Source organism: Ctenopharyngodon idella, chromosome 13 (assembly GCF_019924925.1).
Source record: "Ctenopharyngodon idella isolate HZGC_01 chromosome 13, HZGC01, whole genome shotgun sequence".
Lineage (NCBI taxonomy): Eukaryota > Metazoa > Chordata > Actinopteri > Cypriniformes > Xenocyprididae > Ctenopharyngodon > Ctenopharyngodon idella.
The window spans coordinates 26,116,428-26,131,355 of record NC_067232.1 but is presented as its reverse complement, the minus strand read 5'-3'; the positions used below and the strand labels follow the sequence as shown (position 1 = coordinate 26,131,355).

The 14,928-nt window shown below is 37.5% G+C and overlaps 1 protein-coding gene across 3 annotated transcripts in view; it reads left to right on the top strand.

The window, feature by feature from the left end:
• The first annotated feature begins 2,951 nt into the window (after positions 1–2,951).
• Positions 2,952–14,928, top strand: part of hs3st1l1 (heparan sulfate (glucosamine) 3-O-sulfotransferase 1-like1) — a 50,277-nt gene continuing 38,300 nt past the window's right edge. For all 3 annotated transcript variants that reach the window (XM_051918128.1, XM_051918130.1, XM_051918129.1), the window contains exon 1: positions 2,952–3,213. The gene's annotated coding sequence lies outside the window, so the exon portion shown is untranslated. The remainder of the gene's footprint in view (positions 3,214–14,928) is intronic.

Genomic DNA, 14,928 nt, shown 5'->3' with positions numbered 1-14,928 from the left:
TTAAATTACTGGTGAATGATCTGTCTGTATTAGGAGGAGGAGAGCACAGGCTGTACAGCGGACAGTTATGCATCACATTGATGTGTTAATGCATGTTATTTCCATCTACTACAGTATATTCTCTGGGTTTGCTATCACTGCCACTAAATTAACATTTTATACTTTATACGTTCCACACTTTTCAGTGTGAGTATGAGAAGTATGACATATGACATTTAAGTGTGACATTGAAATTTATTTCTGTCATGACAACTCTCTGAGTGTCTGGCACGGTAATGGATATGACAATGTTGATATGTGGCGGAATTGATATGCTATGCTGCTGTTGCTGCTGTTGGTTATTGCTTCTGTAGTTATTGCTGCTGCTGCTGTAATTGCTGCTGCTGCTATTGCTGCTATTATTGCTGCTGCTGCTGTTATTGCTGCCGCTGCTGTTATTGCTGCTGCTGTAGTTATTGCTGCTGCTGCTGCTGTTGGTTATTGCTGCTGCTGTTGTTATTGCTGCTGTTATTGCTGCCGCTGTAGTTATTGCTGCTGCTGCTGCTGCTGTTGAATATTGCTGCCGCTGCTGTTGGATATTGCTGCTGCTGTTGGTTATTGCTGCTGCTGCTGCTGCAGTTATTGCTGCTGCTGCTGCAGTTATTGCTGCTGCTGTTATTGCTGCTGTACTTATTGCTGCTGCTGCTTCTGCTGCTGTTATTGCTGCAGTTATTGCTGCTGCTGTTGGTTATTGCTGCTGTACTTATTAGGGTTTCTGAAAGACCTGCAGTTATTGCTGCTGCTGTTGGTTATTGCTGCTGTAGTTATTGCTGCTGCTGCTGCTGTTGGTTATTGCTGCTGCTGTTATTGCTGCTGCTGCTGTTGGTTATTGCTGCTGCTGCTGTTATTACTGCTGCTGTTGGTTATTGCTGCTGCTGCTGTTATTGCTGCTGCTGTTGGTTATTGCTGTTGCAGTTATTGCTGCTGCTGTTGGTTATTGCTGTTGCTGTTATTACTGCCTTTGTTGGTTATTGCTGCTGCTGTTATTACTGCTGCTGTTGGTTATTGCTGCTGCTGTTACTGCTGCCTTTGTTGGTTATTGCTGCTGCTGCTGCTGCTGCTGCTGCTGTTGGTTATTGCTGTTGCTGTGATTGCTGCTGCTGTTGGTTATTGCTGCTGTTGTTTATTGCTGCTGCTGTTATTGCTACAGCTGTTGGTTATTGCTGCTGCTGTTATTGCTGCCTTTGTTGGTTATTGCTGCTGCTGCTGCTGCTGCTGTTATTGCTGCCTTGGTTGGTTGTTGCTGCTGCTGTTGGTTATTGCTGCTGCTGCTGCTGTTATTGCTGCGGCTGTTGGTTATTGCTGCGGCTGTTGGTTATTGGTGCTGCTGTTATTGCTGCTGCTGTTGGTTATTGCTGCTGCTGTTGGTTATTGTTGCTGCTGTTGGTTATTGCTGCTGCTGCTGCTGTTGGTTATTGCTGCTGCTGTTGGTTATTGTTGCTGCTGTTGGTTATTGCTGCTGCTGCCGCTGTTGGTTATTGCTGCTGCTGTTGGTTATTGTTGCTGCTGTTGGTTATTGCTGCTGCTGCTGTTGGTTATTGCTGCTGCTGCTGTTATTGCTGCAGTTGTTGGTTATTGCTGCTGTTGCAGTTATTGCTGCTGCTGTTGGCTATTGCTGCTGTTGTTATTGCTGCTGCTGCAGAGGAAGTACGGGACTTGCTACTGCCAATACATACACAACACACTGCTGTGAGCAAGTAAGACATGCTGCTGCTGTACAAGCATAACATTAATTGCCTGTAGCATATCTATACAGGTGGAGCTGGGCAAGGCGGAGGGTTTCTGAAAGACCTATTAGCCTGCGCCATCTAGAGTTTCATGACAGAACTTTGTAATATTACTAGAAAGCTGCTTAGGCTCAATTAGAAGCAAAATGCCTGACATGACAGACTGCACAGGATCATTTTAGTTTAACATTGTCTTTATATTTTGAGTGATAGCTTGAATTTACATGATTTGTGGTCTCGAGAGCTGATCATTCAAAGCATGAAAAACATTATGTTTTAAGAGTGACCTCTTTAATTGAGACGCAAGAAATCAGGCAAGTTCAATTTCCCCCATTTTTAGAGTCATTTGAATAAGTGTGGAGGACAAAAAGCAAGGAACTCAGAATATCAGCCCTGGTGATTAACCAGATAATTTTAATAGTTTATATCTAGAATTAGATGATAAGTGGTTGGGTTAGTGAATATAGTGTAGATAGAAGGCAATAACATCCATTAACACATCAATGTGATGCATTACTGTCCGAGTACAGCATGGATAATTCACCAGTAATAAAACACTTACTAGACTAAATTAACACACACAGATTCACTGTCGTCATCCAGCTGTCAGATTATCGTGAATTATTCTGTGAGCTGCAGATTGAGTCTGTAAATTCATATAATGTAATTTGACTTCATTGACTGTAAAAATATCTCATTAACATCTAATATCATTCTGATATATTCTAATATCATCAGATTATGAACTATTCTGTCAAATTGAATTTGTAAATGTATTTTCATGAATATTCTAATAAAATGTACCTATTTTTGTCATGGTTACATCAGTCTGAAAATTGGGCAGAGTGTGAACACATGCGCTTCACAGAGTGTGGCATACAGTTCACTTTTCCTTACAGTAGTAGTACATTAGAGTAGATGGTATTATGTGTAATTTACGCAAATTGTGTAACCAGTGGCTTGATTAAGATTTGTATATATTATTTGCAATTATCTTAATTTTGGGCAAAAAAAACAACAAAAAAAACAACAACAACAACAACAAAAACACCAATAGTAAGCCCCAATTATATGAACTGGGATATAAACCCTAGTGAAATATATTATAGTTTACATACTGAGATTGTTTGAGCTGTGCGCATCAAAACGACTCCTCCCTCAGATTCACACACACACGCGCGCAGGCACGCAGATACTCAGTGAACTCCGCGCGCGCCTCTCTCGTCAGTCTCGCGCTCAGCGCGTGTGGAGAAACAGGGGCGCTGGACCTGAAGGAGTGATGTGATTTAGTTCTGCTCTTCTTTAAGAGGAACCAGCACTTCGAGAGGAGACACGACAGTGAGAGGACAGAACCGAGCTATTGATCAGAGCAGTTCCCGTGTGCGCGAGACACGCGCCGGACGCGGAGCGATGGATTCCTCAGCTCAGCGCTCGCGAGGAAACACAGGTGCGTTTCTGTCACCTGCAGAACATTCATTATATACAGACGTGTGCGGGATTTTAGTCTCATGCTTTACGGGAAATAATTGCTTTAAATGTTTTATACTAGAACGAGCGTTTTAAAAGTACTGTACCATAATACAGTGATGGCATCGTAATTTTGTGGTTCTAAATTAAAGGTACTGAATGATGTACCACTGTATTTGCATGGTACTTCAATGTACGTAAAGAAATACCATGGTACTATCAATAAAATATAGCATTACGATGATACAGTAGAAAGCCACTGTAAATTTATTTTTTATTTTTGGCTGAGGTCATGATTGTTTTGTATTAATACTTAAAAAGAAAGTAGTATAGCAGTATCATGGCACTTTGATATGATTACCATATTCATTTACCCTTGTATTTGCATGGTACTCCAATGTATGCAATGATTGTACAGTATCCAAAAACACTGTTAAATTGCTTTCTTGCTGAGGAGGTCATGATTGTTTTGTATTAATACTTAGTAGTAAGTACTGTAGCAGTACTATGGTACAGTGATGGTAAAAATACCATGAATGATTACCATATTTATGTACCATGATATTTGAATGGTCTTCCAATTTATGTAAGGAAATACTGTATACTGTATAGAACCATAGGTTCAGTATCCGAAAATCATTGTAAATTGATTTCTTGCTGAGGTCATGATTTTTCTGTATTAATGCTTACAAGAAAATAGTGCAGCTGTACAGTCAGTAATGGTAATACCATGGCACTTTATGATTAATACATTCATATACCATGGTATTTGCATGGTGATTCAAAGTAGGCTACTTAAATGAATACATGTTCAATAAAACACAGTATTACCATGGTACCATGACCAAAACATCCAAAGTCAATTTTTGTTTTCTCAAGATTTGTTTATATTCCTCTTAGAAAATGTATTTTGGCAGTATCATAGTACAGTGATGGTGTAAGATGGTAGTATTTTGATGTATAATGATTGTCATATTTATGTGCCATGCTACTCCAAATTAATACAAAAAGCGCCATAGTGCTACTCCAAAAAACATGATATTACTACTGTTGATTATTATGCTAATAATAACATTACTTAACAATATTTGCATATTATTTGCGTTAAATAAGTTTCAATCGCTATCACTCTCATTGTATTTCTATATAATTCAGGTACACATATTAGGGAACAAACATCGACTTTATTGTTTAAATTAGGATATATTCATACTTGAAAAAGTAAGTTAACTGGTTGCCTTAAAATGTTGAGCTCATTGAAATTAAAAAAAAAAATCTGTTAATACAATGAAGGCGATTGGTTTAATCACAGAAACTCAAAATATTATGTTATCTGAACCAAATTAATTACCAAATTAATTAATTATCTAAGTTGATTTGACAAAAGAAAAAATGTTGTGATAACAAATCATGAAAATCATTTTTTTTTTTTTTTTTACAGTGTGCATGTATTCATATATGCATGTATTTGCTGGTAATCAATTGATGTTTTGTCTTGCCTGTAGATGCAGTATAGGGCACTTAAGGGATTTCTTATATGCCAGTTCAGCAAACCCGTTAGTGAAGCAAAAATGCTTCATAAAGTAGAATTTGTATGCTTGAAACTTTTGCAAATGATTTGATATAATGAGTCATTGAACCTTCATATTCAGTCTGATTTTGAGCATTGTGGGTTCAAGTGCATGTTTAGAATTTTTTGCTTAATTCTCTTTATTAATGTCTCAGGAATTCATCAGCATGTAATTGAAACCAGGATTGTTGTGGTGCTTTGTCTCGGGCTGCTATTTAAAGCTTAACAGGAAAACGGGAATGAGCAGACACAGTATTCCCGTGTCAATCCCTCACCAGCCGTCCACGCTTCTGAGCACATCCAATAGTTTACTCAGACCCATTCATCACACAGGTAGAGGCAATACGCACTACATCAATTCTCATTTGCAGGTGCATTCGGTTTAGCCCTGTCTCATTGTTTAAGTCCAACCCGATTAGATGGGCTGAGATGTGACGGGACCCATGAAGTTTAACAGTTAGTGGCAAGGGTATTGAGAGAACAGGAACAGACGGTATGGACGAGCCATTCAATAATCTTCTCCAGAGATCCCAATATTCCTTTCCTGCCCCGTAACCCGCTGTCATCTTGTATTGAGCTGTTTAAGAGTGGCTGATTTGTTTGGAGTTTGGTTGGGAACGTTTTGCCACAGGCCAACTGATTCACCTTTAATTAAAAGAATGAGTGGCTGTTTATTTTTGGATTCCCTGTGGCTTGTCTTGGGAAGGCTGGCGGCTCCGACAATTTTACTGAAGCAGGCTTTCAATTAAGTGCAAATGTTTTAGTTCAGATTGCCATTCTGATCAGGTGACGGTAATGCGACATATGGCTCATTCTGTTTTAAAAGTAAATGTAAAGATTCCTGACTGTGCCACATATGATTCATTTGTAAATGAAAGTATTGGATTTGATCCGTTTCCAGGGGAACCGTTAAAATAAGACTTGTGTCCCAGCGGTACACGCGAGCGCTGAGATGTCCACGAGTTGACTAAATGCTTAATGCACGCAGCTGTCGTGAATGCCGTAGGAATGCTTCAGATGTCCAATACTTTGGCACAAAGAAAGCAAACATGGCTGCTCTTCAAAGTCATGGCTCATCATCACAGACAGCTGCTGATTTGACTAAACTAGACCATTGACAAAATAAAGGCTGTTTTTATTTAAAGGCAGGGGTTGCGATTTACTCCATTGGTTATATTAAAGCATCACTTGCATTAGATTAAAATTTGGCCGGATTATTATGGATTTCTGAACACAGGGCCAAGACTGGAGTTTGTTGTCTTCAAGCAGGGAAAGAGTAAACTTTACTCATTATTTTCATACTTCACCGAGTGCTGTAAATGCTTCACAGTTTTGTAGACAACCAAACGGTGTTTCTAATGTTTTGTTTAGCTGCCATCATTATAGAGAGAAAAAAAGAGTGCCAGAATTGACATTGGGGGAAAATGAATCGCATTGGAACGCATGCATTTCCTTTATTAGATTAAAAGTTTAGAGATTAGAACAGCTAATTACCTAATTACAGAAAGAAATTTGCTGCGTTTAAAAGAACACGCAGCCCTGAATTGAAAACTGCATCAAATGTATTTTTCTGTAAGACATGATTAGAAGAGCAAAATTGCATTAATAATACCAGACTGAACATAAAGATGCAAAGCACTGCGTCCTTGATAAGAGCAAATAACAATCCTTGTGAATCATGTTCTGCTCTTTTAGATTCATTCGAACGGAGGCGTTTTTAGTTATTTGTTTTATTTCTCCATAATCGCCTCTCATTTTCTCTTGCGTTCCGTCAGAGACAATTCGAGAGCGATATTAATATTTGATGAGATTGTGTTAGTTGAATTAAAGGAGGAAAATTGCTAGCTGAGGGAATGGCACATTGTTAAGCATGTAAATGTATTCTGCTCTTTTTGGGAGAGAAAATCTAGACGTCTTTCCCCTCAGGAGGTCCACAAGCTATCGTGGTAACACGCTCAACTTTAATGTGTGCCAGATTCAATCTGCAGGGCTTAATGTCTGCTGATAATTAATATTCTCCTGCTGGAGTAGGGACGTACAGACGTACAGTTGTTATAGGAGCAGATTGTGTTTGGAGGGTGTTGGGGAGTTTGCAGTCCAGATGTCTTCGGTTTTGCCAGCCAATTTGTATTATTTCTGCTGTTTTAGCTTGTATCTCTTCTTGGGTGAATCTCACAATGAAATGTTCTGGTCGTGTTTCACCCCAAAATCAACAGAAAACAATAGGAATTTAATGAAAATGAAGCTTGTTTGAGCATGAATGGGTAAGACTTTACAATAAGGTCAATAAAGGATTAGTTCACTTCAGAATTCAAATTTCCTGATAATTTACCCACCCCCATGTCATCCAAGATGTTGATGTCTTTTTGGACCTTTTTGGATGTTTATGTATTAAGGTTTTTGAGGAAAACATTCCAGGATTTTTCTCCATATAGTGGACTTCAACAGTTACCAATGGGTTGAAGGTCCAAATTGAATGGAGCTTCAAATGGCTCTTCATTTTTCTAAAAAAAAAAAATATATATATATATATACTTTTTAACCACAAATGCTCTTCTTGCACTAGCTCTGCGATGCGATCACCACGTTGGAAAGGTCACGCGTGACGTAGGCGGAAGTACCAATCCAGTGTCTACAAAGCGAATATGCAAAGACTAAGTCAAATGGCCTTTACAAAAAAAAGGTAAAACAAAGGATGATGTCAGACGATTTTGAAGTTGGAGGAGAAAATGAGATGGAGTTTTTCGCCCTACCGCGGTACTTCCGCCTACGTCACGTGTAACCTTTCGAACGTGATTACGTAATGTGTGGCGCATCGCAGAGCAGTACAAGACTTTGTGGTTAAAAGTGTATATATATACTTTTTTTTTAGAAAATGGCAGATCGTTTCTCTAGATAAGACTCTTATTCCTCGTCTGGGATCATGTAGAGCTCTTTGAAGCTGCACTGAAACTGACATTTGGACCTTTAACCCGTTGAACCCCAGTGAAGTCCACTATATGGAGAAAAATCCTGGAATGTTTTCCTCAAAAACCTTCATTTCTTTTCGACTGAAGAAAGAAAGACAAAAACATCTTGGATGACATGGGGGTGAGTAAATTATCAGGAAATTTTAATTCTGAAGTGAACTAATCCTTTAATGCATTAACTAACAATGGGCAATATATTTGTTATAGCATTTATTAATCTTTGTTAATGTCAGTTAATACTGTCTATTGTTAGTTCATGTCAGCAGATACAACTTTTGATTTTAATAATGCATCAGCAAATTTTGAAATTTTAGAAGTACTTTTCATTGTTAGTTCATGTTAATGTTCAGTGTTAACAAATGGAACCTTATTGGAAAGTATTGCCCATAAAACAAATTCAGGGCACGTTGGATCAATAGTTTTTATTTGAAATAGTATGTCATTATTTTGTTTGCATTACAGCAATTTTTCCATAACATAGCACTAAGAATTAGTGGTGAAATGTGCTGGATTGGCATGCAAATCAAAAAATATCACAATACAAAAAAGCTTATCCTAAAATAGGCTTCATTTTCTTTGTGCACAATATAATTTCATATTTCTTCTTTTGATTCGGGGGTGAAATATGATATAGACGTGTTTGTGACAGGTTTCGTGAGATTCGCCTCATTTAGCTCATTTTGCATTGCAATGAGAGGGACTACACCCTAAATGAATAATACATCAAAATATTCTAGTGCTAAAAGAATGAGATGTTCTTGCACCTGGCAGGCTTCTAGAAGGATTCTACAGAGACGGGCACAGAGCATGGTAATATGCCATGACTAGAGGAGTCATTTGTCATGGGCGTGTGAGCTGCTTGCTGCTGGCAATGTGTAACTCATGCGACGCCCTCAGGCCAGACACGTCAGGGCTCTCAGCTGAGTTTTGTTCTGCGACTTATTGAACTCTCTTTTATATGGTTAATGCTGAACTGGGCAAATACAGATTAGCCCCTGAGGGATGCTCTTTGCTTTTCCTCTCAGATCTAACAGTGCTTAAAGGCAGTCTTTGTCTGAGCCCAATTCTCTGACTTATGGTCCTTTTCGAAATCCAAAAGAAGCTAAGCATACAGTTTCGGGTACAGATGGCATTGCATTTTCTGCACCTTGCTGTTTTATAAACAATAAATGCTGCAACGACTGTTGGGACAATGGTTAATCAATCATGGCAAATATACCCAACACCTAGGGATGCTAACTATTAATCGACGATTGATAATAATCTAATCAATAAAACGTATTGATGGCCGATTAAGCAAAGGTCATCATTAGAGTGTGTAGTTTTGAGGTGCGTGCGACTCTTGTGCAAAACATATGCAGTACACACACAAGGAAATATGAAGCAGTTATGTAGTAAGTTATCTCCAGCTGTAAAATGTTGTCCGACTGGTCTCTAGACATTGTCTCTATACCCACCCACCACAGAGATCCAGTTTTCATTGGTTGAACTTTCAAATGACGTTGGAAAACTGCGTCATGATCGCGACGTGATCAGATTCCGGAAGTGCTATAGCTTTAGCCAAGCAGCATGTCAGTGTCACTCCGTGATCTACGCATTGTCTTATGTTGTGCTTGGGCTCGTTCGAGACCACCTGCTCTAAATGGAGATATGCAATCTACTATGGATTACTAGTGTTTCATGAAGTAACAAACCAAAACATGGTGCAAATGCATCCTGTGTTTACTGTTTACACGTTCGTCAGCTGCGCTTTTTCATACAAATACTTGGTATAGTTTGGTCTCTAAATGAAACATATGCTTTTTGTATTCCGCTAGTTAAGACCTTCTCAACTAGCAAAAACCTTTTAAGTCTATCTGTTATGTACTATGATTCTACAGATCACATTTTCATGTAAAGCAGCTATGAAAATAGAGCACTTCTTCATCAAATGTAAAAGCCCTTAAGTGATGGTCATATTCACTGTAAAGCCAAGACTTTAATTTTGTGTTGGTTAACCAAGTGGTTTTCAAGCAACATGAAATCTTAGTAGCCCCCAAGCTTCGGATTTAAGAGGTTACGGTTAACGATTAATCAATTATTTGATCGTTGAATTAAACAATTGACAAAAATGTAAATTGACATCCCTACCAACACCAGTGCTTTGGAAATAAAATTTTACCATTGCAACACCATTGCAACATGCAAACATTGGAATGTATTAATATTACTATGAACTGCACAATATGCACAATTATTAACAAATTAGTTTGTAAATATCTCTTTAACTTCAATGGCTTCATGCTCTCAGCAGCCATTTCTTCTCTGTTGGGAACTTTCATGAAACTGTAAGTTGCTGAACACTTGCATCTGCTCATGAAAATTTTCCTGCTTTTGCATGTTAAACCTTTTTTCTCCCCAGCCCACATATTAACTTAGCCATACATGTCTTTAAAAGTTTGGCCTAGATTCGGCTCATTTGGTGCCCGCTGAGACTCCTCGTGAACTCTTTCTGTTAAATTGCCTCAGATGTAGATGGATGGGATCAGTCGGAGCAGATTCCTGATTAGCCCTTTAGGGAAAATGGAAGGATTAGCTACAGCGCTGTGCTTCGCCTCAGTCCATCTCACAAGCCTCCCAAACCTAACGACATCATTGTCTTTAATAGCTGCAAGACATATCCGCGTACTACTAGCTAATTCTCACAGGATGTCATTTATTAGTCAAGTAGACATTAGCATTTTGGAGCTGGATCACAAGTTATCCAGTCCTTTAGCACTGCGAGGTTGAAGTTAGCTGCCAACGAGTCGTCCATTCCAAGTCTTGTTCATATATAATAGATAACTTGCTGTAAGTGACGGTATGAAGCATAACTAGGCTAATACATAGATTTGCATATTTGAGACTAACTGCATTATTCATGAGAGTACCGGGGTCTTTTCTTTACCACCTTTAACTTTGTAAGTAGAGTTTTTTAAAATACCAAAACTGAATTCTTTTGATGTTTCAATTTCATTAATGGTTCTTGAACATCTTGTGCTAAAAATGATGTGTGAGTGAGTTTTCAGACTAGATTGAATGTGGTAAAAGAGAAAAGCAATACTGTACAAAGACAAAAACGCATCTGTCTTTTGCTTAGCTTTTATTAGCTGGTCGTTTTGCGATGAATTGGTCAAAAAAGACTTGCGAAGGGGCTTTCAAACTTCAGAAGTACACCATATATATCCCAGTCTTCTGAAGCTGTTCAGTATCTTTGACTATGGAACAGACCCAAATTTAAGTTGTTACTCAATGAAAATCTACTGTATAATGTGCATATTCAAAGGTTACACTTTATTTTGATGGTCCACTTTAGACATTTATTTGAATATTATTAGACTGTAGCCTGTTAGGTTAGGGTTAGGTGTGAGGGTTTTGGGTTAGTAGAATAAGTTGACATGTAGTTGCAAAGTTACATAGTCAGTAGAATGTCTGTTGGTATTAGTAAAAATGACAGATTTTTTATTTCAATTAAATGATTGTACTATATTTTAGTTCGATAATGTTTTTGAATTAATATTATGTATTTTTAGGGGATTTTATGCTACTAAATTTTATTTATGCTGTAGTTATAATCCATTTATTTATTTAAAGCATGGACCTGAAAATGAAATTTCCAACTTAAACTGTCATAAATCTTGAATTCTTTGGAGCACAGACTTTAGTTTGGTCTTTTTTTTTTAAAATGACACATGGCAGATTATTGCTGAAGTGAAAAAAGTTTTAAAAAGCGAACTTGAAAAAAGTTATAAAATTTTATATTCATTAATATGAAAAATACACAAAAATACCATTTATTTCAGTGTTTATATGAAAATATATATTTTCCAAAACACATTTTACTCTAAGACTGTGAGAAAATCAAAGCCATAAATCTAAACAAGTTTTGTTCCAAATTTGAGCTTGATATCTCAAAAAATGACCTTTCAGTAAGATTTTGTTTGGGCGCAGTACCAAACGTTTCCAGTAGATGAAATTCGTCTTCCATTCATTTTCAATGTGCTCATTTTTGACCAAGAACAATACAAGTATGACTAATTTTTTTTCAGGACCATTTAACCTTTTCAAGTCATGCCCATGTTTTATGTGTGTGTGTTCACAGAGCAAGTGCCAAAACCTTTATCAAGTTTCATACCATTCAGATAAAGTTAAAAAAAGTTTAAAAAAAATAAACAAAACGTACAATTTTTCAGTCAAAAATGATCAAACAGTACCAGATTAGCGTTGGGTCGCAAATAAGCAGAGCTGATGCTCTCATCAGGTGCGGCTCGACACAGGCGCATGTTACATGTAATCTGACAAACACATACACATAGGCCTGTATATATATATGGCGTGGCAAACTTGGATATGTTCGGATAACGTCTTCCTCTGTCATTCCAAAGAAATTAATATGAGTGGAAAATATTTTCTCCCTTCTACCACGCGCTCTCTGTGCCATGCAGCTATGTCGCAAAATGGGTTAAGACATGCTTTTTTTGGGTGTTAAATAATGGCGCAAATACCAGTAAATTGATGAGCACAAAGATTAGTAAATCACGTTGCGTGATTCATTTAAATACTCTCCTCCCAAAAACAACTCAGTCCACACCTTTTCAGCACTTATTTTGCACTGCGTGTCTTTAGTAAAAACCGAAAGTAGTTTTTTTAACGCCAAAAGAGGGTTTGCGCTGGCGCAAGCTGTTAGTAAATCTGGCCCTTGAATGGCTGCTAATTTACATGTAGTTGCAAAGTTACTTATAGTTAGTAGAATGTCTAAAGTGGACTATCGAAAATAAAGTGCATTTGAATATATGCAAACATGAATATGATTGGAGAGCAAAAATATCAATGAATAATGACTCAAAGTTGTGGTCTGTTGTTAATTCAAAGCTATTTTGGAGCTGCTGGTCATTGTATGTTAAAGAGCAGCGTGAACATTCTGCTTAACATCTCCTTCAGAAGAAATAAAGTCATACGGGTTTAGAATGACATGAGGGTGAGTAAATGATGTGGGAATGTTTATTTTTGGGTGAACTATCCTATTAAAGAACCAGAACTGAAATAAGAACCAGAATCATTAAATTCCTAACGATTCCCATCCCTAGTCTTACGATGGCTCTGCAGTGCATCTGGATAAGTGTATTGATTGTGTTCCCTCGCATAACCCCCCTTAAACTCACATAGCAGCATCAGATGATCTCACATGAGCCGTGCTGATGGGACAGACTCATTAATGGTATATGTATTCCAATGAGGCTTCCTGGATGTGAGCCTCGGAATGATGGCTTTGTGCTTTCTTCTGTTCAATTTGCTGTCATTTTCGAATAATTGGACGGTAGCGCGTTTGGAGTGCAGTTTGAGAGGGAGTTGTTGAGTATGAGGCTTTTGACACCTAATTTAAAATATTTTTTCATCACGAATTCTGAGGCAGATGCATTATGGGGTGAATTTATCATTCCACTTGATGAGCGAAAAGACATTTATTCATGGATTTCGTTCTCTTCGGATCAGAGAGAAAGCCTCCTTTACCACATGTTGTGTTGCTCTTTATTTCACCCTACAAGCGCTGCAGCTACGGCTCCACGTGTTGTTATTCAGCTACTCAATTAGACAATAGATGTGTGTTTAATGGCTCTGTTTCTCAAATACCTGCGAGAGGAAGGAGCCAAAATATTGTTCTAGTGTTGCAGTGTTTAGTACTGTGTAGTGTGAAATGAAATTACCCAGAGATTAAAGCTCATAGAAACAGCAGTCATTTGATTTTGCGGCTTACTTTATTATGCTGCACGTCTTAGATTTTCCATTCTGTGTTACTGGATTTATTATTTATTATTTTTTGTTTTCAGGCTTTCATAAAAGGTTTTTTTTTTTTTTTTTTTTTTTTTCATGGAACAGTGCAGAAAGTAAAGCTGGAAGAGTCTAGCAAAACAAAAGTTGTTTTTTTCCTCTGCCTCAGTAGCAGTAAAGGTGTTTCACTCGAGAGAAAACTTTTCTCAAGTAAAAACTAATAAGGTTGTGCTTGAACAGCGGCATAAAGGTCATGTTTTTATTAGTGGTACTTATACTTGGGATTAGAGATGTGAAAAAACCCAAAGTATTACATTTTTTGTAATGTGCTATTCATTCTTGTACCAATCTGTTTGCACTACAGACATGCTGTTTTTATGTTTTTAAACGTTGATATTTAAGACTTTTAAAGATTCTGTTCTATTTTGTTGCTCTTTTTTCTGTTTTCTGTGTTCCAGCCTATACAGAGCTTCCTAAAAATTATTAGATGATTATTTGACTAGTTGTTCAAGCAAACAATCAACTTGAATCACCCGTTAATCCTAATGATCCCGTTGTGCTTTCTTGCTATCATTACAACAACAAACTGACTACTGATCACTGACACAGTGCTTAGAAAAACCATAAAACTGACCTGAAGTGTGATAAATGCGTATGGCATTTTCCACGCACACATCGGGATTTATAAAAAATAAACCTGCCGTAAATATGTGCGCACCGTACGGAAACTCTAGACCGTGTGTATGGACTCTTTTACTAGAGTGAGAAAAGTAATGAAATAAATTTTAAACTGTTTTCATTTTGATATACACATTTACATTAATTTTCCACTTTCATTAAAGGGTTAGTTCACCCAAAAATGATAATAATAATGTCATTAATTACTCACCCTCATGTCATTCCACACTCGTAAGACCTTCGTTCATCTTTAGAACACAAATTAAGATATTTTTTGATAAAATCCGATGGCTCAGTGAGGCCTGCATTGCCAGCAATGTCACAGAACCTCTTAAGATCTAGAAAGCTACTCAAGACATATTTAAAACAGTTCATGTGACTACAGTGGTTCTACCTTAATATTATAAAGTGACGAGAATACTTTTTGTGTGGCAAAAATAACGGAATAATGACTTTATTCCACAATATCTAGTGATGGGCGATTTCAAAACACTGCTTCATGAAGCAGAATCAGTGGTTCAGACTGCCAAAGTCACATGATTTCAGCAGTTTGGGAGTTTGATACGCGATCCGAACAACTGATTCGAAACAAAAGATTCGTAAAGCTTCGAAGCTTCATGAAGCAGTGTTTTAAAATCGGCCATCACTAGATATTGTGGAATAAAGTCATTATTTTGTTTTTTTGCCGCAC